This window comes from Rattus norvegicus, chromosome 6 (genome assembly GCF_036323735.1).
Source record: "Rattus norvegicus strain BN/NHsdMcwi chromosome 6, GRCr8, whole genome shotgun sequence".
Classification (NCBI taxonomy): domain Eukaryota; kingdom Metazoa; phylum Chordata; class Mammalia; order Rodentia; family Muridae; genus Rattus; species Rattus norvegicus.
Genome location: NC_086024.1, coordinates 124,142,530 through 124,165,769, shown reverse-complemented (window position 1 = coordinate 124,165,769; position 23,240 = coordinate 124,142,530). Strand labels below are relative to the sequence as shown.

The 23,240-nt window shown below is 46.4% G+C and overlaps 2 long non-coding RNA genes across 4 annotated transcripts; both read left to right on the top strand.

The window, feature by feature from the left end:
* Positions 1-4,614: 4,614 nt before the first annotated feature.
* LOC134479465 (uncharacterized) lies at positions 4,615-5,434 on the top strand. 3 transcript variants are annotated; one of them, XR_010052805.1, is made up of 2 exons: positions 4,615-4,948; positions 5,293-5,434. It is a non-coding gene; the product is annotated as an uncharacterized LOC134479465 (long non-coding RNA). The 3 variants fall into 3 exon arrangements; XR_010052803.1 differs by having other exon boundaries at positions 4,615-5,084; XR_010052804.1 differs by having other exon boundaries at positions 4,615-5,173.
* Positions 5,435-8,339: 2,905 nt separating this feature from the next.
* Positions 8,340-18,889, top strand: LOC134479466 (uncharacterized). The gene is made up of 3 exons (XR_010052806.1): positions 8,340-11,567; positions 12,622-12,720; positions 17,576-18,889. It is a non-coding gene; the product is annotated as an uncharacterized LOC134479466 (long non-coding RNA).
* The last annotated feature ends 4,351 nt before the right edge of the window (positions 18,890-23,240 follow it).

Here is a 23,240-nt window from a genome sequence, read left to right as displayed (position 1 = left end):
TGGAAGTATATTTATGTTTTTGATTTTAAATATACACTGAGAAATATCTTTAAAAAGTTGTACCAGGGTCGGGAGATGACTATCAGTAAAGTGTTTGCCATGCAAGCATGAAGATCAAGTTCGGATCCATGGAACCCAGGTAGAAAAACCAGGCACAGTTCTGCCTATCTGTAATCCCAGTGCTAGTGGGGTGGAGACAGCAGGGTCCCCAGAGTCCCCGGCCAGCCAGTCTAGCCAAATCGTTGAGCTCAAGGTTCAGAGAGAGAACATGGCTTGGAAAATAAGTTGAAGGGCAGCTGAGGAAGACTTCTACACATGCATGTGGACCCAGACCCATGCATGCACACTCCCATGCTCTTGTGTGCGAGCGCGCATGCGCGCTCGCACACACACACACACACACACACACACACACACGCACGCACACACACACACAAACACACACACATGCACACACGTGCGTGCACACACTGTTAAACTAGCATATACTACTTTCAACCGAATAATGATCACAGATTCCCCTTACCACAACACACACATTGAACAGTAGCTACGCTGGTACAACCAGCAATTCAGCCAGTCCTTCGTATTCCTGGGCTCCACATTAAGAGTCTACCAGATATCACAAGTATTTGAGAAATAAAATTAGACCTGTACTGACGTGTATAGACTTTGTTCTTGCCACTAGCATAATGCACCATGTTAGCCCAGAGATGATTTAAAGTACATGGGAGGGTGTGTTCAGGCTTTATGCAAATATTATACTGTTTTATGTTAGACAGGGAACATGTGTGGATTTTAGCATACAAGAGGATCCTGAAACCATGAATATCAAGTGACAGCTCTATGTGGGCTAAAGCAATAGCATGTTAAGACATAATTCTGGCCCTACAAAGGGAATTCCAACAATGTCAAAGGTCCAGGTAGTAGCATGTATGTGCCTGCTTTCCTGGCGTATGTGTGAAGCTCCCTCTCCTTTCACAGTGCCTTGTATAGCTATATATCTGGCAGTGTTGAGCACAGCCTAAAAGGCTCAAAAAATGAAGATATGTGTGTATGTATATGTAGGAGCATGTATGTGTATATAGACACACATATACACCGATTTTAGTAAAATATGTATGTGTGTGGGCACACACACTCATGCACACCTGCCTTCTAAAGATATAAAAAGCATACTCCAGAATGTTCGAATAGGTTGTCTTTGGGAGGTAGGATTACAGAAGGCTCTGCTTTCCTTCCTTTTGCTCTCAGATGGCTTCGCATTTTCTCCAGAAGCCAGCCATTGCTTTTGAAAACACACCACAATCAAACAACAGGTGTGGATCCTTTCCTTCCTTTTTTGTCTTTTGAAAATAAACTTTGTTGTGTATGTTTGAGGTTTGCAACATGGTGTTATAGAATGTATCTAGACAGTTGCAACTTTAGTCATCCTGGTCTTCATCCTCGGCACCAACAATTTAACACTTGCTATTGTCTATCCCTCTGCCCAGGTCTTCACTTTACAAGCCTCTCAAGTTTGGAAGCTGGAAGTTCGAGGCTCAGAAAATCAGATGGTGGAGACCAGCCTGCAAGTGGGGGCAAAGATAACTATTTGAAGGGACTCGGAGGATACCAGTTTCCTCATCATCAAATAAGAAATTCAGAATGGCATCAGGTCCTACCTCACAAGGCAGCTCTCCTGACATGATATAGAGAACATTTTGAAAGTCCAGAACTGAATCTAATTGGTTGGAAAGGCTTCTCTGATTGACTTGTAATGTCTACCATGGGAAGAAAATCAGCAGTTGACTTGTAATGTCTACCATGGGAAGAAAATCAGCAGTTGACTTTTAATGTCTGTCATGGGAATGGGAACAAAAATAATCACATCACATACCACTGTGCCTGGACTAGCACCTTTGACATCCATTCTTAATCTCTTATTACACTCCCCTGTGCTACTTCGTTCATCTTGATTTTTCCAGATTAAATATTGTCTTTTCTAAATTCCCTTCTTTTTAAAGACTATAAGAATGAATTTGATAGTGAAATTAAATGATATTTACTTTAAGAAATGAAAGGTATCTGGGTGGTGGCAGTGCACATCCTTAATCCCAGCACTTGGGAGGCAGAGGCAGATGGATCTTTGTGAGTTCAAGGCCAGTGTGGTCTACTGAGTGAGTTCCAGGACAACCAGGGCCTTACAGAGAAACCCTATCTCAAAAACCAAACAAACACAAAAATGGAAAGAAAAGTAAATAGGAATTGGTCTATACCCCTGAAGGACCTCAGTCTTAGGGGTATTGGGAAATCCCAAACTGGTATCTATGGGGTTTACCACAGAGTGGCAGGGACCCCATCGCATGGGTAAGAAAGATAACTGAGGGAGGCATATGCTGAGCGTCAGCCTGGCTCTTGTGTGACCCAGTTCTGCCTCATCTTCTCCATTGCATAAGGTCCTAGGGCTGGCGAGGAGCCTGCTGGCAGCCTATCGGGTAAGCATCTGTAGCCTTACTGTCCTCATTTGTCATAGACTGGAGTGGAAGGCAGATCAACAGTTAGGAGCTGCAACATGCACAATGGCAGGCAATCAGTATCAGGTGAGATGCCCCTGTCACCCTCCCAGGAGTTTGGTCTTTGACACAGCGACACCTGCCCTATAGGTAGGTGCTGTGAGAGGGGTCAAAGATGCCGAGCTCTTGCTTTAAGCTGGCCTTGGGCCTGCTACATGGGAGTCTTCTTGCTTTGGCAATGTTTGCCATCCTGCATGTTTCCCTTGCCAGGGGAGACTTGCGCTCGATAGATGGTTCCTGCCTTCTATTCCTAACATGTAATGACATCAGAGATGGGACTTGGAGCCAAGGAAGGAATCCAGAAACTCTCATGGATCCTGAATGCCTCAGGCCGTGGGGCTTCAATCCTGAGACTCTGTGCCCTCGAACCTCTAATGTGAAGCTTCCCTCCAACCCCATCTTCTCCACTAAGTAACTTGAAAAACTCTCCTGTCTCAGCTTCTCCAGCTACTAAATAAGAGCACATCAACAGAGCAGGCATCAAACACTGTTAAGGACATGCACTAAAGGGCACATGTCCACTGCTAGTGGAAATGTCCTGCCACTAAGGACACCAGGATAGACTTGCCTCAAAAACTAAAGCCAGCTCTACCATAGGACCCAGCTGGACCTGGGTCTTTCCTCAGTGGAGTCCAGTTTAGCACATCACAGGGATGCTAGCACATCGATGTTTAATGAAGCACCAACCACAACAGATAAGTTACAGCAGCAGGATAAAGAGAGTGTTGTATGTGTGCACAGTAGGCTTTTTCAGTCATAAAGGATGGTGTTGTGCTGTTTTCTGGAAAAATGGATGCAACTAGAGATAATCAGAGCAAGCAAGGCAACATGTCTCAGACAGTTAAATTATGTTTTCTCTCATAAGTGGTTCCTAGATTTATATAGATATATCAAGTCATACTATATATGGCATGAAAAAATATATATATTTCAAAATAGCCAGAATATGGAAACACCATTGGACAGAAAACAAATTGGGAAATATATGTGCAATGGACCATTATTCAGCATAAAAAAAAAGAAGATTCATGGTATATAACATGAATAAACCTCAAAAGACGTGCTAAGGGAACAAAGCCAGGCAAATGTGGTTACGTGAACAACTTCCCTCATATGTGCAGATAGATAAAGACACAGTTTCACAAAGCAGATGGGAATTTTCTATAGGCCACAGAAAGGAGGAATTGGAGTGTTATGCTGAGATCTTCAATGTCCTCTAAGGGTCTATAGCCTAGAGACTTTGTTGCTGTCTGGCAGTATTATGTGGAACCCTTTGAAGGAGGTGTAATGGGAGGAAGTTAGATCCTTGAGGCTGGGGAGCTGGAGAGGGTATTGGGGTCCTGCCTCCTCTCCTTTCTCTCTTGCTTCCTGTGTCAGGGGGATGTTACTACATCTCCTCTTCTACACATTCCCCCATAATGCTATGCCGCCATGAGCTGGGAACAGCTGCCTAGGATTCAGGTCCTTCCTAAAGACTGACAAAGACTCGAACTCCCAGGGACAAAGAAGTAAAGACTCGGAAAGGGTGGAAACTGGCATCCATTGAAGCAGAGAGCAAAGGCAGAGAACCCTTGGGACAGTCCTTTCATTGGTCCTCCCTCCCCACTTACTCCATTTCACCAGGTAGGGCAGAAAGAACCCCAAACACATGGCCTTGACTGATGGAGGGCTTTGATGGATAGGTAGCCTTATTAGACACATGTGTCATCTCACGTCCTCTGACCCTTTCTCTGGCTGCCTACTCCTTACTGCCACAGATCCAAAGCAGCAAGGCCAAGAGAGCATGGACGCAAGCTGCCGAAGCCGTGAGCCATAATCAGCCTTTCTTCTTTATGGTCTTCAAGGTCTCCGGTACCATATTCCACAACTGACACCTGACCGACACTGGCAGGAACTGTTTATTGGGATGGATCTTTCTTGGGCGGGGGCGACGGGGGTGGGGGGGAGGCAGGGGACACATTAAGGGAGAAGAGACTTATTTCATTGTTTGAAATAGGGGCATTTGCAACTCTATGCAGGGTCCTGGGGTTTTAGCAGCATTGTTAGGAGAAGGGGGAGTGCGTAGCCTGAGCCAAGTAGACTCCTGGGTTGCTAAGATACCTCTGAATCTTGCCTGCCTCAAGAAGATCAGATAAACATCTACAAAGAGACTCAGTCTGGAATTGAACTATGGGAAACAGATGCCTTCTAGAATATCCAGATCACAATGAAGAAGATAGGCCAGGAAGCTGTGGTCTGGGCACAGCTCTCCCCAGACACAATGAAGAACCTTGGCAGATAGGGAGACTTGACAGGCTTCCCTGCCTTCCCTTTACTAACAGGAACGGGGGCTGTGAACTAGACCCCGGGGTTCCATCTAGTTCAGACAGTCTAGGAAGTGCCAAGGTTGAAATGTAAGTCACTGCAGCTGACATCTGGTAGGAAGCAGAAAGAACACCCCTGTCCAGGAGATGGTAATCCGAGAAAAGACAGGGAATCTTCCGATCACGTGACACTAAAGGAAACAAGGGGGCGTGGCTCGGGACACAAGTGAGCCTGAGGACTAGGGCAGCTCTGTCGCCAGTTTTTCCTTTTACCTAAAAGCTGCCACTCAGATTGTGAAGCAGAACGTGGCAGGGGTAGCGGCTTCCTCCTGGTTTCCCTGGGGCTGGTGGTGTTACCATGGTGATGGAAGGGCAGTTTGTTGTGTGCCTTTGCTCTGTGACTGCTTCCCCCTTTGTTCTCCTCCCAACTATAGGTGTTTCCTCCAGCGCTATGTGAAAGAGCCAAGTAGGGGATTTCTGTGCTTCTTTGACTCACCTCAGAACGAATCTCCTTCTACGCCGTCAACCTTTCTATTTTGTGAGGGAGTCAGTCCCCTGATTAAAAGTTCTGAGGCACTTGGTTCCTGTTTCTTTGGGGGGAGGTAGAGACACCAAAACCTTTGAAATATAAGACATACTAAAGGAGAACAGAACAAAGTTGGGTCTGTCCCTTTATTCTGTTCCTGGCAGTCGTGGGGAAAGATGCTTCCCAGGAAGAACACAGTAGTTGCCTCTGCTGAAGTCAGTTTCTAACGGTTAGGGATATGAGCCCTATTGACTCACCCTGTAATAACTCATTCTGGCTATGTCATTAATGTGAGCTCCTTGAAGCCCTTCTGGAACCTATTTATTCTCTCAGATGTTATTGGATTCCAAAGGGTAGAGGCAACCCCGAAGACCTGTGGTTGAGTTCTGCCCTCATCCATCAGTCGTGGACTCCAATGGGGATGTAATGTTCTCCATAGAAGCTTCTCTGCTGGGCCTCTTTCCTTGGCTATGCACGAGAATCTGTGACCCTGGAAAAGTCATCCAATCTCTCAGTGTAGGATTCCTAGACTAGCAGACAGAAACAGGCATCTGTCCAGCCCTAGCTCATTGGACAATAGGTTCTGAAGACTGGGGTTATACCCCATTCATCATTGCTCCTCCAGGACCCAGCATGTTTTTTTTTTTTTTTTGCATGTCCCAGTGAGTCTGGAAATGGCTGTCCAATGGAAGAGAGGAAAAGATAACAGAGCACCAAGCCCGATGACCTAAGTGATAACCAGACCACAGTGGAAGCCATAGTGGTCAGGATAACCAGACCATTGTCCTCTGAAATCTGTGTGTGCTGTAGCACGTGCATGCACACTAGATATATGTTTAAAAATAGTTCATTTCAAAGGAGAAAGCATTAGTGGCAATCCTTCCACACCAGCTGGAAAGTTTGACAAGTAACAGACACCACCTCAACTGAGCAAATGGGGACTCCACAACACCCATCACTGGGAAGTCTTTGCGAATAGCTCCCAGCGACTACATTCCAGGGGCACTGCGAAGCCCCCAGGGCTGAGACCATTGGAGGTTTTTAGGGACTGAGAATTCTTTGGGGATGAATAGCTCTATTTCAGAATAAAGAGACCAGGGGTTGGGGATTTAGCTCAGTGGTAGAGCGCTTGCCTAGCAACCGCAAGACCCTGAGTTCGGTCCCCAGCTCCGAAAAAAAGAAAAAAGAAAAAAAAAAAAGAATAAAGAGACCAGCTGGGATGGGGGTAGGGCTGGAGTTGGGAGGTGAAACTCTGTTGGTAGAGTGCCAGCATACACAAAAGCTTGACTCTGATACCCAGCATCAACCAGGCATGGTGTTATATACCTCTGTTCCCTGGGGAGCCAGGAAGTCCATCCTCTATTGGTAGTCATCAGAAGTTAAAAGACAGCCTTGGGTACATAGCAAGTTCAGGGCCTGGGCTACTTGAGACCTTGTCTCACAAACAAACAAATACACCTGAGTTTCTAATCCTGTCTTGGTTTCCAAGTTATTTAGCCTAGTTTTTGTTGTTCTTGTTTTTGTTTTTTGTTTTTTTTTTCTTTAAGGTGGATTCTGGGGCTTGAACTCAAGTCCTCAAGCTTGTAGGCAAGCACTATAACACAAGACAATCTAATCAGTCCTATTGATTTCTCCCGTTCTTATGTCTAGACTCTAAGTCTGGTTGGGTGCCTCTGACAAATACAGCATATGCCCTATCATCATACTCTAGCTGCAAGGGATTCGGGGAAAGGTGTCAGTGTTGACACTTGGAGTGAGAAGCAGCAGTATCACCCATTTCTCAAAAGTTAATGAGTTTCCCAAACCCTGAAAGGGGATGTAGATACTCCATGGAGTCAAAATGAGCATTCTGGAAGCCATGTGTGAGCATAAGAAAAGTTCCAGGGAGTTTATTTGCAATCTGAGATGCTGAGAATTCAATAAGTCCTGTGCCGGCTCCCTGAGGCCAGCGTGTATCCCCTTATGTTTTCTGACATGTGTCCTTCCCTGAGATTAATGCCTGTTCTTTGTTTCTGAAGCCCGTGTTCTGCTCTGCTCCTCTGGGGGGCAAGTACGCAGATTCTCTCCTGGGTCTGATTCATGAGCATATGGTGCTGTGTCATTGTTGTAACATAAATAAAAATATTTCATGTGAAATGTCGGGAATAGAGGCCCTGGAGGCCCTGAGCTCTATCCGAGCCACAGGCTGCGAGGCAAGGATGTGGTGACATATAGACAATGGACAAATGACAAGAGGTCATATCTCTCCCTCACTTGTCGGTGTTTTTTTTCTTCTTCTTCTTCTTCTTCTTCTTCTTCTTCTTCTTCTTCTTCTTCTTCTTCTTCTTCTTCTTCTTCTTCTTCTTCTTCTTCAGATGTCCTTGAAACTTCGGCACCGCACACTTGCAATCCCAGCACTTGGGAGGGTCAGAAGTCCAAGCTCATCTTTGGCTACACAGCAAGATCGGGCCATCTTGGACTACGTGAGACCACTTCTCAGCACGAACACCCCGAGTTCCTGGAGCAGTGGCCAGCACACAGTGGGTAGGATATACAGGTTACTTCCTGCTCTTAGTCATTCTGGATGCCTCTCCAGTCCCCTGCATTTGACTCACCTGACTGTCCCTTATATTAGAGATGTTGTCATCTCCTGCCTCTAGGGATACAGGTCAACCTCCTCATTAATCACAATGACTTTGATGAAGTGCCAGCCTGTCATCCTAAAAAATGTCATACTGTTCGGACTTAGCAGGTGCTCTCCATTGAGGCTCAGGGATCCATCCTCAAGACAGACAAGAAAACCCCAGGTGCCAAACACACCAAGCTTTTATAAGCAGCCCTTGTCACTTTTATTCTTTCCGATTCCTCATTCTTAGGGGTTATTTCTGCACATAGCCTGCATGTCTGCAACCAGGCCTTCCCAGTTGACTTGAATGACTGTCCCTTCTCTCTCCCTCCCTCCCTCCCTTTGGGTTTTCTTCTCTCATAATATCTCATTATATTCTACAGAGCTGGCCGAAGCATTAGGCACCGTGGATGCAATGAAATCTGCCTCTCTGGCAACATTGCTCCTAAGCAAAATATATTGATTGCTGAAGCTTTGGACCCCACTTTAATCAAGTAATCTAAACAGGGCTTAAGCTTCAAAAGCCAAGCAATGTGCCCAGCTTCAAAGCTCTTACTTATACACTGAATTAATTTATCCCGGATAGACTAATGCTTCTTTCTGCCCCGAGGATTATAATGTTAGAGGTTGCAATCCCAGCTTTAATAATAGCCCTGAAGTCCATCCTCTATTGATAGTTATGTAAAAATGCACAAAGAGGGAGGACCAGAGAGGAGGGGAAGAGGAGACAAATGGGTTGGGGTAGGGTGGCAAGACCGACACAGCGCTGTGCAAGCAGGGCTCTTCTGGACAGCAGAAGACATGGAGTTTTGTGGCTTTGCTTCAGACTCTCTAACTGGGGCTGGGGTCGGAGGCAGAGTAGAGCTATGCTAACCAGAGATTTGCTTTAGAAAGCTCCCGATGTGATTTAGAAGTAGCCAGAGAGGAGTTAGCTTTTATGCTACAAGGGGTGGGGAAGCTGGACATTCATGATGAAGGCCAAACTGCCAATCATATCCCTTCCCATAGCTGTCCCTCACTGCAAGAACTCAGGGCACCAGTGGTCCTTAACCTCAGCCCCTTCTTACTTCCCAGAGCTCGAGCCCAGAACCTCTTCCAGCACTGTTTTGAGAACTTGCGATGTAACAGACTTTATTCTAGGGGATAAGGCAGTGAACAGCATAGGGGGAGGCTTTGGTCTTGTGAATTTTTTTTTTTTTTTGCTCTGGTGCAAGAAGGAGAAGGAGGAGAAGGAGAAGAAAGAGGAGAGGGAGGAGGAGGAGGAAGGAAGGAAGAAAGGAAGGAAGGAAGGAAGGAAGGAAGGAAGGAAGGAAGGAAAACAGGCATCATCTCAGTGTCTGATTATCGCCTTGTGGTAAAATGTGCTCTAGATAAAACCAAAACACAGAAAGTGTTAGGGACCATAACATAGGCTGACTTTAAGATTCTATTTTTATTTTATGTGTTTAAGTGTTTGTGTGTGTGTGTGTGTGTGTGTGTGTGTGTGTGTGTGTGTGTGTGTGTGTGTGTGTAGTACACCATGTGCATGCAGTACTTGTAAAGGCCAGAAGAGGGCGTCTGATCCCATGGAACTGGAGTTAAACGCCTGAGCTGCCCTGTGGGTACTGGGAACTGAACTCAGGTCCTTTATGAGAACAGCTGGTGCTCTTAACCACTGAACCATCTCTCCAGCCCTGTTCCAGCCCTGTGATTTTAGTTTTAAATCCAGCGCTCGGAGGAGGTTACAGTTGATAGAGCTCAGGGAAGTATACAAGAGAGCTGCACAGAGTTCTCTGCGAAGAGCCAGCACACCTGGGATGTCCGAGGAACAGGAAGACAGACACATGTGTCTGGCACAAGGCAAGCAAGAGAGTGGGTGAAATTATGTAAAACCAAAGGATACAAAGGTTCCGATGAAGTTCAAATTGTGTTTACTTTATTTAGTTATCCTGGCCACGGTGGTTAGTTCAGGGGTGGCCAGAGACAAACATGAAGGATATACAGACTGAGTGATCCACAGCCATTGTGACACCATGAAGAGACCAAAGATAAAGCCATAAGAGAGGACAGTGGAACCCAGAGATGAGGGACAAGACTTGAGACCCTGAATCCTACAAACCTCATATCCCAGGTACTTGGGTTTATGGGATCCAATAAATCTTCCTTTTAAACTAAAGTGTTTTTGGATTTCTTAGGAAGACAAATGCTACATCCACTGAAGTCCGACCACTTGACACCAACTTCAGAGGTAGAGCATGGGGCAGAATCATCCGTTTTCTCTCTGTCAGGTGCTGGAGCCCATCTGGCTCTCAGAGAGAGAACCTTACGCCTAAGGCCATAATGCCTTCTTCCTTTCCTCTACCTTTGAAATGCAATGGAATGGGGTATTGTAAACTCAGAAGCCCATTCAACTTCCTGCTTGCCCCCTCTCAGCCTATCTCCTCCAAGTTGCCCAGGCCTATTGGTCCTTGTGTTCTTGGAGCAGAAGAGACCACTGGTGTTTAATGAGATCTACATAGGAAGGCACTGGTAGCTCAATCACTCCTCCTACCATGATGCTGTATAATGGATACCCAGCTCTCATGGTCTGTGCTCACATCTATGTGCTACTGAAGTTTTTCAGTATATGTGGTGGTTACCGATTGTCAGCTTGAAGAAATTTAGAATCGCTATGGGGAAAAAAAATCCTTTGGCATGTCTGTGAGGGATTTTTCTTGACTATATTAACTGAGGCGGGGAGACCTACAGCCTCAGGCTGTGGTCTCCGGTGAAAAAGTTGAGTTGAGCACCAGCCTTCACATCTCTCTGCTTCCTCACCAGGGACAAAATGTGACCAGCTGCTTCAAGTTCCTGCTGCCATGATTCTGTCACCACCCACAGTAGACCATACCCTCCAGCTGCTACTCAAAGCAAACCCTTTCCTTCCCTAAGTTGCTTTTCGTTGGGTATTTTTATCATAGCAATGGTACGTAAGACATACAGCCTTCAGGGTTTTTTGTATGCAGGTATATTGTGGAAACAATGATACAAATAACAAATACAGGAAATTAATACCAGGAATGGGGTAATTAATACCAGGAATAGTCCTTAAGCTTCAGGACTGGTTTCAGGAGGAATGTTGAAGAGTTTGGAACTTTGGGTAACAGATCCCTAAAATCTTGATTGGCCATTCTGGTGGGAGCTTGGAAGACAGGACTGGGGAGAAGTGAGTGAAGGGAGTGGAGGCCTCGCTGACAAGGCTTCAAATGAGAACATAGATCCATTGGGGTCTGGGTTACATTCTGGCCCAAATCAGACTGCATTCTACCTGTGCCTTGAGAACTTTACTGAGTCTGGAATTAAAAATGAACTATTGTGTTTGGTAGGTGATATTTTGAGGCAGAATAGCATTCAGGCTGTGCCATAGTTAATGCTCACTACTCTCATCCAGGTCTATAGGGAAGAAAAGCAGCAGGCAGGGCAGGTGTGAAGATGTTCAGTTCTGGAAAGGAGCACCAGCAAGTTTAAAGTTGCAGCTGAGGTGGTGATGAAATACCAACTGTAATTCTCAAGGGGAAAATTCCACCCTGCTTGGGGACAACAGGAAAGATGCTTTCAAGGTTAGACCCCACCCATCAAAGGCTCTACCTTTTCAAAAGGCAAATGTATTTGAGAGAACATGAAGTTAAAATGTATCTGAAAGGATTCCTTACTTGGCAACAGTTGCCTAGGAGCACAGGGTGGGGTTGAAAAGTTTGCTGGGAACTAGAACTGGGAGATGTCCAACCAAGTAAGTGTAAATACAATCACATTATAACCCGAGTAACTTTTAGATCCACCAATCACCACTTATATAAAAATACCTAAAGGAGAATGAAATGGTTGCCTAGGAAATGGATTGTGCAGATTCAGCCATACAGAGGCCCCTTCTTCTGTGGTCCAAAGCAGGCAGGTTCCATCTGTAGCTGGCAGAAGAAATTGGCAGCAGCATCCACACGGTACTGATTTTGCAGGCATAGAAAACGCAAGAGTGAAGGAGTCAAAGCATCTTACTCCATGGTTCCAGAGAGCGCCTAAGGCCAGGCAATGTGATTCAGGGTCAGTCTTAGGATGAGTTGTATCCATGGAAGTCTGTGTTCAGAGGTGCAACTAAAACCTCTCATGCTAACATGCTTGGATGAAAAGAATACCAAAGGCTGGGTTGGTGGCTCAGTGGGTATGGTGGTTTGAGTAAGAATGGCCCCCATAGGCTTGTATATTTGAAGGCTTGGTTTGGTGGTTGGAATAGGTTTAGCTACCAGACTCATGAGCTTGAATGTTTGGCCCACAGGGAGTGACATTATTAGGAGGTGTGCTCTTGTTGGAGGCTCTCAGCTCTTTCTCCAGCACCAAGCCTGATTGGGTGCTGCCATGTTTTCCTCCTAGATGATAATGGACTGAACCTCTGAACCTGTAACACAGCCCCAATCAAACGTTGTCCTTTGCAAGAGTTGCCTTGGTCATGGTGTCTCTTCACAGCAGTAAAACCCCAACTAAGACAATTGGTCATTCGGGAGTGTTACTACTTGACAAAGATCAGGAGGTGTGGCCTTGTTGGAAGATGTGTGTCACTGAGGGTGGGTTTGGGGTTTCAAATGCTCAAGCCAGGCCCCCTGTGTCTCTCCCTTCCTGCAGATCTGGATGGAGAACTCTCAGCTACTTCCCAGCACCGTGTTTGCCTGCATGCTGCCATGTTTTCTTGCCACGAAGATAATGGACCAAACCTCTGAAACTGTAAGCAAGCCCTAGTTAAATGCTGTCTTTTATAAGAGTTGCCCTGGTCATGGTGTCTCTTCACTCAATAGAGCACAGACTAAGACTGTGGGTAAGAGCCCTTGCTGCACAAACTTGAGGACCTCAGTGCAAATCCCCAGCATTCGTTATGTAAAGCCAAGTGTAGCTATGTGAGCATGTATGAAACCCCACCACCCATGTAGGAGGAGGAAACTGTAGGCTTACCAGGGTCTGCTGGTCTGTAGTGAGCTCCAGTTTCAGTGAAAGAGCCTCTCTCAATAGGATATGGTAGAAAGCAATAAACATCTGATGCTCTCATTTGGTACACACACACACACACACACACACACACACACACACACACACACAAGAACGGTAGGCAAATTCTAGTTGATGTAATAGCTGGCACTGAGAGCATTGTGTAGGATCCAGGGAGTCCCACAAGAAAGAACCCATGGTGCACGAGTCGAGATCTAAACTCAAGAGATGGAAATGTGTCAGATACCTACATCCAAAAATCCTGTTGATTGACCTTGGGAAGGAAGACTCTCAGATCAGCTCTGCCATGTGCTGGAAGTCTCTGAGGAGGTCCAGAAAGATCTGCCTGTACCTGTGTGCCAGCCACAGCCTTGCAGGAAGACAGGGGAACACACAGAAGCTGGTGACTGGAGGAGACAGATGATTGGGTAGAGATCTTTACAAAGGTATAGTGGGCGGGCACACAAACCCTAGCTTGCAGTGGGGTGTCTGGTGAGGAAGTGGGGTGTCTGGTAAGGAAGTGACTGCCACTTCCACAAAGCTTTAAGGGGAGAAGTTCAACAGTGGTCAGAATGCAGCTTTAAGGGGAGAATGCAGACCCCAAGGCACACTTGTGGGACTTGGCAGAGAGGGTCATCTGACAGAAATGTTGCTGGAGTCTCCACAGGGAGCGAGCTGGGAAATGCATATTCTGGCTTCACTCACTTCCCATCCTCCTACCTCCTGCTGCCCCTCCATGAGCCAAACTCCAGAGAAAGGCAGAGGACAAGAGAGACAGAGAGTGCTGTCCCAAAGATGCTAGAAGAGATGTTGAAAACAATATAACCCACTTCACTACTCAATTCCTAAACACCTTGTTTCTTCTTCAGCCAAGGATTTGCAAGCTCTGAACGTAAGTGCGAGCTCTGCCCCTTGACTGGAAAGCAGACCTGCCAGCAGCCAGGAGACCAGGTCTACTTTCGCCCGGGGCAGAGGAGCAGCCAGTGGTTCTGTCTGCTGGCCAAGTGCCAGACTCTCTCTACCTCCTCATTTTTCTTCCTCTGTTGTCCTTGCAGCAGTACCACCATCTGGCCTCAGCCTGTCTAAAGAAAGTATTGGTGAGCAGAGAACCTGGGGTCTGTCCCCCGCTGCCTTAAGACGTGATTAGTGGCTGCTTGTCTGGCAGATGCAGCTCAGTGGCATTTTTAATATCCAAATGTCCCCCCCGCCTCGAGAGGGAGGCCACGGACTATTGAAGGTGTCCCCACAGAGAACCCTGATTGCTGTGGCAATAATTTCCTTCAACAGCCATTAAAACACTTGTGTGTGTGTGTGTGTGTGTGTGTGTGTATAAAGAAAAAAACAGAGAAGGGGTGGGCAATGAGTCTACAATCCTTTTGATTTCCTACATCAGTGTACATGGGGGGGGGAGCTTTAACTAATCAGGTAGGATGTTAATATCGGCTGTTTCCAGTTATTAGCAGGCTGTCCGAAATTCTACACGTCCTTAGCTTTATCCAGGGATGTAGGTGGGGTGACCTGGACCTAGGCAAGGGCCACCAGCTGCCCTGAGACCCAGAGTCTGGCCTTCCTTGGGGTAGTTTGTACCTGGGTTGCTCGCTAGCGTCCTCTAGTCCAACGGTTCTCAACCTTCCTAGTGCTGTGACCCTCATGTTGTGGTGACCTTCCCCTGCCCCTGCCCCATCATAAAATTATTTTGTTGCTACTTCATTAACTGTAATTTTGCTACTGTTATGAATTGTGAATACCTGATATGCAGGATATTAGTCTGCTGTGCTATGCATATCAGTATGCAACGTGTGTCGAGGTTGCAACCCATAGGTTGAGAACTATTGTATCTGAGCTTGGTACCGTCTCCAGTCCTGAAGAGCCACTACATTTTCTCCTCTCAGCCTCCTCTCTACAGAAGAGCTGGGTCCCCAGCCAGGGCCTGGCTCACCCTGGCGCTCTATGTAACCAAATGTTGGTTAGAATATGTCTGCATCCTTCATGCAGCGTGTGTTCACTCAGAAAATATCTATGGAAGGTCTTTGTGGGTCAAGGACAGCCCAAGGTGCTGGCCAGTCTACAGAAGTCAGCCGCAGGCCTCCAGCAGTGATCGTCCGCACCAGCTGAGGGCTAAGGAGCAAGAGCAGGTCCTGGGGGTCATTGTGTTGGAGGGAGGTAGCAGGAACCCTTCCTGGGACTGGTTGGTCTCTGGATCACTGCTCTGGATAACACCTTGCGATTGGCCCCAGGTACACACCTTTTTTAAAAAATCTAATTGCCATAATCTCCCTACTGTGTGCCCTGTGAAAGGATAACACCACCATCTCCCATGTGGGGATCACTTTCTCACAAGCCAGGAGATCCACTCAGCTTTCCTGTTTCAATCTCCAAGCTCCGGATGCTTCAGGAGTTTCTCTCATAGGCATAGGTAGACTCTTCTTTTTGTTTTTAATGGATATTTTTAAATTTACATTTCAAGTGTTATCCCCTTTCCCAGTTTCCCGTCTATAACCCCCATCCCATCCCCATCCCCATCCCCCTTCTTCTATGAGAGTGTTTCCCCTCCCCACCCACCCACCCCTCCCCTTCCCCTCCCCCCTACATTCCCCTACGCTGGGGGGTCCAGCTTTGGCAGGACCAAGAGATTCTCTTCCCATTGGTGCCCAACAAGGCTATCCTCTGCTACATGTGCGGCTGCAGTCATGGGTCTCTCCATGTGTACTCGTTGGATGGTGGTTTAGTCCCTGGGAGCTCTGGTTGGTTGGTATTGTTGTTCTTAATGATGTTGCAAACCCCTTCAGCTCCTTCAGTCCTTTCTCTAACTCCTGCAATGGGGACCCCGTTCTCAGTTCAATGGTTGGCTACAAGCATTCACCTCTGTGTTTGTCACGCTCTGGCAGAGCCTCTCAGGAAACAGCAACATCAGGCTCCTGTCAGCATGCACTTCTTGGCTTCATCAATAGTGTCTAGGTTTGACGGATCCCCAGGTAGGGCAGGCTCTGAAGGGCCATTCCTTCAATCTCAGCTCTAAGCTTTGTCTCCATATTCCCTCCTATAAATAATTTTGTTCCCCCTTTTAAGAAGGACTGAAGCATCTGTACTTTGTCCTTCTTCTTGAGCTTCATGTGATCTGTGGATTATATCTTGGGTAATCGAGCTTTTGGGCTAATATCCACTTATCAGTGAGTTCATACCATTGTGTGGATTTTTGTGACTGGGTTACCTCACTCAGGATATATTTTCTAGTTCCATCCATTTGCCTATGAATTTCATGAAGCTGTTGTTTTCGATAGCTGAGTAGTACTCCATTTCTTTTTAAAACTGTACGAGGAACAGGGGATACAACCCAGTTGTCACAGCATGAATAAAGCCACAAAGCAAGGTGTGGTGACATATGTCTGCAATTCCAGAACTCCTGTGTCAGGGAATCAGGAGGATTAAGAATTTCTCAGCTATACTTTGAGTTTGGGGCTAGACTGGAATCTACAAGAGTCCGTATTAAAAAGAAACAAAATAGGGCTAGAGAGCACTGGCTGCTCTTTCAAACGACCTGGGTTCAATTCCCAGGACCCACACGGCACATGGCAGCTCACAACTGTCCGTTATTCCCGTTCCAGGAGCTCCAAACACAGACATGCATGCAGTTAAATTGCCAACACACATATAATAAGAATAAATAAAAAGAAACAAAACTAGCAAAAGCACAGCCTGCATTGCTGGTACCAGGCACAGTAATTGGTCCGTGCCCCTGGTTTTCACTGAGATAAAGCTGAGAAGGAACATTCTGAGCTGCCCGCTCCCCTGGTTCACCTCAGGGAGAGTCACTCCTGTTTTCGGAGGGGCAGATGGAGGGGGTCATTATACAGACACTGGGGTGGGAGCAACAGCCTCAAAGAAGCTTGCATTCTGTCCCAGAGACCCATCGGTGGTGTGACTCACCCATGGTTTCCCGTGGTCACTTGCCTCAGAGAAGGGCTGGCTCTGTTTATTGGGCACTGTCTGACTGGGAGGCTGGTTCTTTCAGGTACACGAAGAACCCTGTGGTGTCTGCCTTGGGAAGGGCAGTCATAGAATATCCATCTAGCTTTGTCACTGCCAAAGAACAACTGTAACTGAGTCTCTGTCTAATAGCCCTGGCCCCTGGAAGGGTTTTGTGAGCACTTGGCAAGGTCATCCCCCTGTATCAGCTCTGGAGTTCAGGCCATCCTCTGATTTGAGGAGCGCCAGTAAAGAGGTAAAATTGGAGAGAGGATGAAGATGAGCGGAGGGAACAGCTGGTCATTTATGAAGACGGGGGCAGAGACATTATCTTTCTTTAAAAATGACCATCTATGTTTTTCTGGTTTTTTTTTTCAGTCAAATCTGCCAAAAGTTGCCTTAAAGTCTTTGTGTGCCGATACATGTAAGGAAAAGCAAACACAGTATCATTCCGCACATACAGAAAGTGTGTATGTGCATATAAGTCACACAAGGAAACACACACACACACACACACACACACACACACACACGTGTGAAAACATGGGAAAGGTTCTTCCCAGAAGACACTTTCCCACCTTTGGGATAATGTTACTATGGAACTCACCAAATCCCCTCTTTTTCTTTTCAGTGGCTGAGGAGCTCTGAAGTGGGCCTTTACTCTCATTTTAACGACTGCAGGCTCAGCTAGTCCAATGTTTCTCAACTTCCACAGTCACCTAAACTCACTTGAACAGATTTAAAAGCAGCAGCAGCGGCGGCAGCAGCAGCAGCAACAAAAACCCAGTGCCCACACAGCATCTCAGACTACATCAGGACTTGGGGGAGAGACAGTCTCAGTCTGTTAGCCACCATTGCAACTTCTGATTGCAAGCCTCTGATGCTCCCTTGGTTTCCTCTGTGGTTTGTTTGTTACCACTTATTTTTATTTACACATACCTTGGATGCAAACTTTAGTTCCAAGCAATCTTTATATTTGATATTATTTACTCGTATAAGTTGCCTCAAGTCCTCTTGGGGCAAGATGTGATGTACAGACAGAATGATAACCCTCTGCCTGGCTACGTGACATTCAAAATGTGGCCTGGTTTCATCTGGGAAGGCTGAGTCTGCCTTCAGTGACTGGAAGATTCTCTGAGTGGAGAGTTCGGGGCCTGAATGAAGTAACTTCCAGGAACACATCTTGCTATTTTTGTCTTGGTCATGTGAGTGAAACCTGACCTGCTAAGTAAAACTCTGTGCTGATCTCTGGCTGAGGAAGACAGATCTGAGCCTTCCAGGTGAGAATTGCTAAAACGCTCCCGGTGGCAACCAAAGTCAGTTCCTGGATTGGACACCAGGTGGCGCTAGTCCCAGGGTACGCGGAGGAGGGCATGCGCTGCTTCCCTTTTACCAGAGAGCCACCATTTGAATTTGTACCCTTTCCTTTTGCCTCTGGCACTCTTTAATCTCCCATTGGCTGTGTATAAGTGCAAATAGAGCAGGTGACCAGAAGACTGGATCTTGTTTGAAACCCCATGTACAAAGTCAACTGTTGATGGGGACAGAGAGGAAGAAACTGAACAGCAAAGCCTTGCTTGACTAAAAGAAGAACAGGGGACAGCAGGGACTATGAAGCATGGTGCAGAGAGCATTAGAGGACTTGGGCACTAGAGTTGGCATGTGTGAGCCGTCTGAAGGGAGATGATGCCTCCAATGGATAACCTTTTCTGCTTTGAAGTTTTGAGCAAGGATATCACCCTTCACCTGGTTCAAATAGAACCTTTAAATTTAGTGTTATTGCACTCATGTGGACCAGGTAAGGGCGGGCACATTGGCTAAAAGCAAACGGTATTTAGAGAAGTTAGGTGTCATGCTAGCACTTGGACCTAGTCTCTTTTCTGTTGCTGTCACAGAGCACCTTAACAAAACAAAGCTTAGAGGAGAAAGTTTATTTTAATGTACATTTTCAGTTACAATCCACTGTGGCAGAAAAGTCACAGCAGTAGGAGCTCGAGCTAGCTGGTCACATCACATTCACAGTTGCAAGTAGAGAGAACAATTTCCTGCATGCTTAGTACATTCTCACTTTTCATGTAATTCAGAAGCTGCTGTGTAGGGAATGGTGTCACCCAAAGTGGGCTGGGTTGTGGTGGTTTGAATGAGATCTCTCCCTATAGTTTTAAGCTTTGGAACTCTTGGTCCTCAGGTGGTGGTAGAGATCTGACCCCACCTGGCTAGGTTTAGGAGGTGTACCTTTGCAGGAGAAAGTGTGTCACGAGGGGCAGACTTTGAGGTTTCTAAGACCGGCACCATTCCCAGGTCTGCTCTCTTTGTTTCATGCTTGCCATTCAAGTTGTGAACCTTTAGCTTCCTGGCCCTGCCCCCGTACTTCCACTCTGCCATCAGGGACTCTGTCCTTTTGGAAACATAAGCCAAAGTAACCCTTTTCTTCTATAATTTGCCTTGGCCATAATATTGTATTACAGCAAGAGAAAGATGACTAATATGAGGGTCTTCCCATATCGAATGACAATCAAGAAAGATGTCCCTCCCAAGAGATGTTCACAGGCCAACCTGGTCCCTTAAGACTCTTCCCTAGCCATTCCAGCGTCTGTCAAGCTGACAATTAAAATTGACCATCACAGTCCTCACCTAGGTTTTTGTTCAGGCCCGAGAGACCCAACTCAGATTAAGAGTGTTTTATTGCCTCATACTTCGTGCCCACGTGAAGATTGACTCCCATTTGGTGTCCAGCTTTGGTTAAGTCCTAGGCACAAGTTCCCAGAGGTACCTAAATAAATCAAGGCTCACGCTGGTGGTATAGAAGCTTCTGGAACATGTGCCTTTGATAATAGCTAGCTCACTGCCCAGGCAACAGAACTTAATACAATAGAACTTAAAAATAGCATTTTCTATAATTGCCTGAGTCTCTGGGTGTTTAGTAACCATGTCTGGCAGCCTATACCCTAGACAGACTGGCTGTGGGGAAAGCCATTGTTAAAATAAAATCATTAGCTTAATAGGCCTGATGAAAAGGGTGGCGGGCTGGGAATTTCCTCTCGCAATATGTTCTCCACTCAAAACAATCCCTGAAACCAGCAGGGCATGTTAATAATTGACAGAAATGCCCCCATATCTCTCACTCTTTTTCCTTATGGATTGAACAAACATTACCTCTAAAGACAAATTCTAGAATTCACTATGTCAGAGAGATCTTCATATTACCTAGTCCTCGGTGGACTCTTTTTTTTTTTGTTTTGTTCTCCAGTGACTATACACTCACACCACATACACGCACGCGCACACACACACACACACATACACTCACACACACACTTACACACTCACATGCACACTCACATACACATATACACAAATACACACACATAGGCACACTCACATACACATATACACAAATACACACACATAGGCACACTCACATACACATATATACAAATACACACTCACATGCACACTCACATACACATATACACAAATACACACTCACATGCACACTCACATACACATATACACAAATACACACACATAGGCACACAGTCACACCCAGACATACACACACTCACACACATACACACACTCACAGACATATACACAGACATATTCACTTGTACATACACACAGGCATGCACACACTCACACACACACATACACACACATGCATACACATACTCACATGACATTCATTCACACAGGCACACATACTCATACACTCACACACACACATACTCAAATACACACCCACATTCACATACTGACTCAGATGCACATACATGTTCATAAACACATATACACACACAGGCACACACTCACATGCACACACACACAGATACATTCATGTGCACATACACACATACACACTCCCATGCACACACACAGTCACACACACATACACATACAGACATGCAAACACACACACAAGTAATGCATAACATTTTGCCTTCCTAGGAGCAGCGGCAGCAAATGAACCCAAAGTGTTGGCAGTGGTCAGCAAGGCCACATGCTCAGCCATGTCCACACGCTAAAGGGCACACATGCACACACTCAAAGCCATTGAACAGCACGGGAGCAGGATGAGGGGAATTCTGAAATAATTCCTTCCACATGTGCCCTGTGGAGGATTGATGCATGGATGTTATCTCAGAAAAAAATTTGCTCAAAAAGGTGAGTCAAATTTGAGGTCTGCCTGGGGTGCAGAGTGAGAGTTTTGTCAAAAAAAAAAAAAACAAAAAAAAACAAACCCTCAGAAAACAGCAGCAGCTGAGATTATTGGACCACAGTCCTGCAGAAGCCTGGACGTGCTGAGAGTCCATCATGGGTGGATGGCGAAGGGAATGTACAGCTTGGATTTTGTCAACTTAAGCTGTAATCACCTCGGAAGAGGATACGTCAATCAAGGAATTTCCTCCATCCGATTGGCCTATAGGAATGTATATGGGACATTTTCTTGACTGATGATTGATGTGGGAGGGCCTTAGCCCGCTGTGGGTGGTGCCACCCCTGGGCAGGTGGTGGTGAGTTGTGTAAGAAGCCGGCTGAGTGAGCCATGGGGAGCAGGCCAGTGAGCGGTGTTCCTTTGTGGTCTCTGCATCAGTTCCTGCTTTTGGGAACCTGCCTTGACCTTGAGTTTCTGCCCTGGCTTCCCTCAATGACTGACTATAACCTGTAGAATGTAAGAAACCCTTTCCTCCCCAAGTTGTATCTGATCAATGTTTTTCCTCAGTAGTAGAGAAGCTAACTAGGACAGGATGGCTTGGTGTGGGAGGAGCGGAAGAGAGGGTGATGGTCTCCTCATGCCTCCAACATGGCTCCAGAGGCTGGAAAATTCCAGATCAAAGCACCACCCAACTAAATAAGAACTGCCTTGCTCTTAGATGGCATCTATTGCTGTGGACTCTCCTGTGGAAGGAACAAACCAGGTCCCAGAGGGCCTGTTTCATAAAGGAAGGAATCTTCCCCCAAAACCTTACCTGTCACCACCATCCCACTGGGATTGGATTCCAACATTCACCTTGGGGGAACACAGACATTTGATCATAGTGGGAAGTGCTTCATTTTGCTTTCCAGATGCCCTCCCCTTGCCAAAGCATTAGTCTAGAGACCCATTGGGAAGAAGACCTCAAGCTCAGTGGAGAGGGAAGGAAGCCCAACATTCCAGGGGTGTCCTGAATCTCCAGCTTCCTCCCTTCTGGCTGCAAACACACGGGACTACGAACAAGACAAGCAGAGAGCCACTCGATGTCTGGTCACTTGGCAGAACTGAGAGGGGAAAATGAAGGTAACTGTGTTTCGCTGTCACATTTTAGGAGCGTTAGCTGGAGAGAGAGAGAGAGAGAGAGAGAGAGAGAGAGAGAGAGAGAGAGAGAGAGAGAGAGAGTAAAACCTCTGGCCTGCGGAAGTGGTGGGTGCCCCCTGCTGATGGCAGCTTGCTCAGCAAAGACAAAGGTAAGCTGTTTGCCTGGGTGCTTCCCCTGCCAACTTTAGATCCTTTCTGCTGGACAGTGTCTCAGGACGGAGTTGTGTGGCCCCATACAAGTTCCTCCTTGGGAAGGAGCTTCACTGAGCCGTCTATGGAATCAAGTCTCAGGCCTTCTCCCACGGATAGTCTACGACCCTTACAGGGAGGTGCTGGACCAGTAAGGTTGGCTCCTACTCGTTTGAAACCTTTTTATCTCCAGTTATTAGCACTGGCCTTGAGTCTCATGTTATATTCATCTTCATTTAGTCAATTTAAAATTTAAGACAGGAAGAATATGTCAGGAATAATACAAAGACCACTTCGAGAGTGGGAGAATCCACTTAGAGTCTTATTGCCTTCGGTGGAAGCGGCCCTGTAGCCACATAAATGTTTGAGCGAGAACATTTTCCCTTTTCAAATATGAATGCTCCACGAGGCATTTAAAATATCCTTTCTTCTTGATTTTTTTTTCGATTCACATCTCACCCTGACATCTGCAGAGCTTCAGCGTGAGATCACAGTGAACTGTCCCCTTCTTATTTAATAAAGAGCGTTTTGCCATCAATTGTATTTGAATACACTAAAAGCTGAGAGAGAGAGAGAGAGAGAGAGAGAGAGAGGCAGAGAGACAGAGACAGAGAGAGAGAGACAGACAGAGAGACAGAGACAGAGAGACAGAGACAGACAGAGAGACAGACAGAGAGACAGAGACAGAGAGACAGAGAGATACAGAGAGACCGAGAGGCAGAGACAAAGAGAAGAGAGGCAGAGCAAAGAGAGAGGGTGACTTTTAAACTTGTTTATCCTCAGTCTACAGAACTGAGCGCCTGTCACTCAG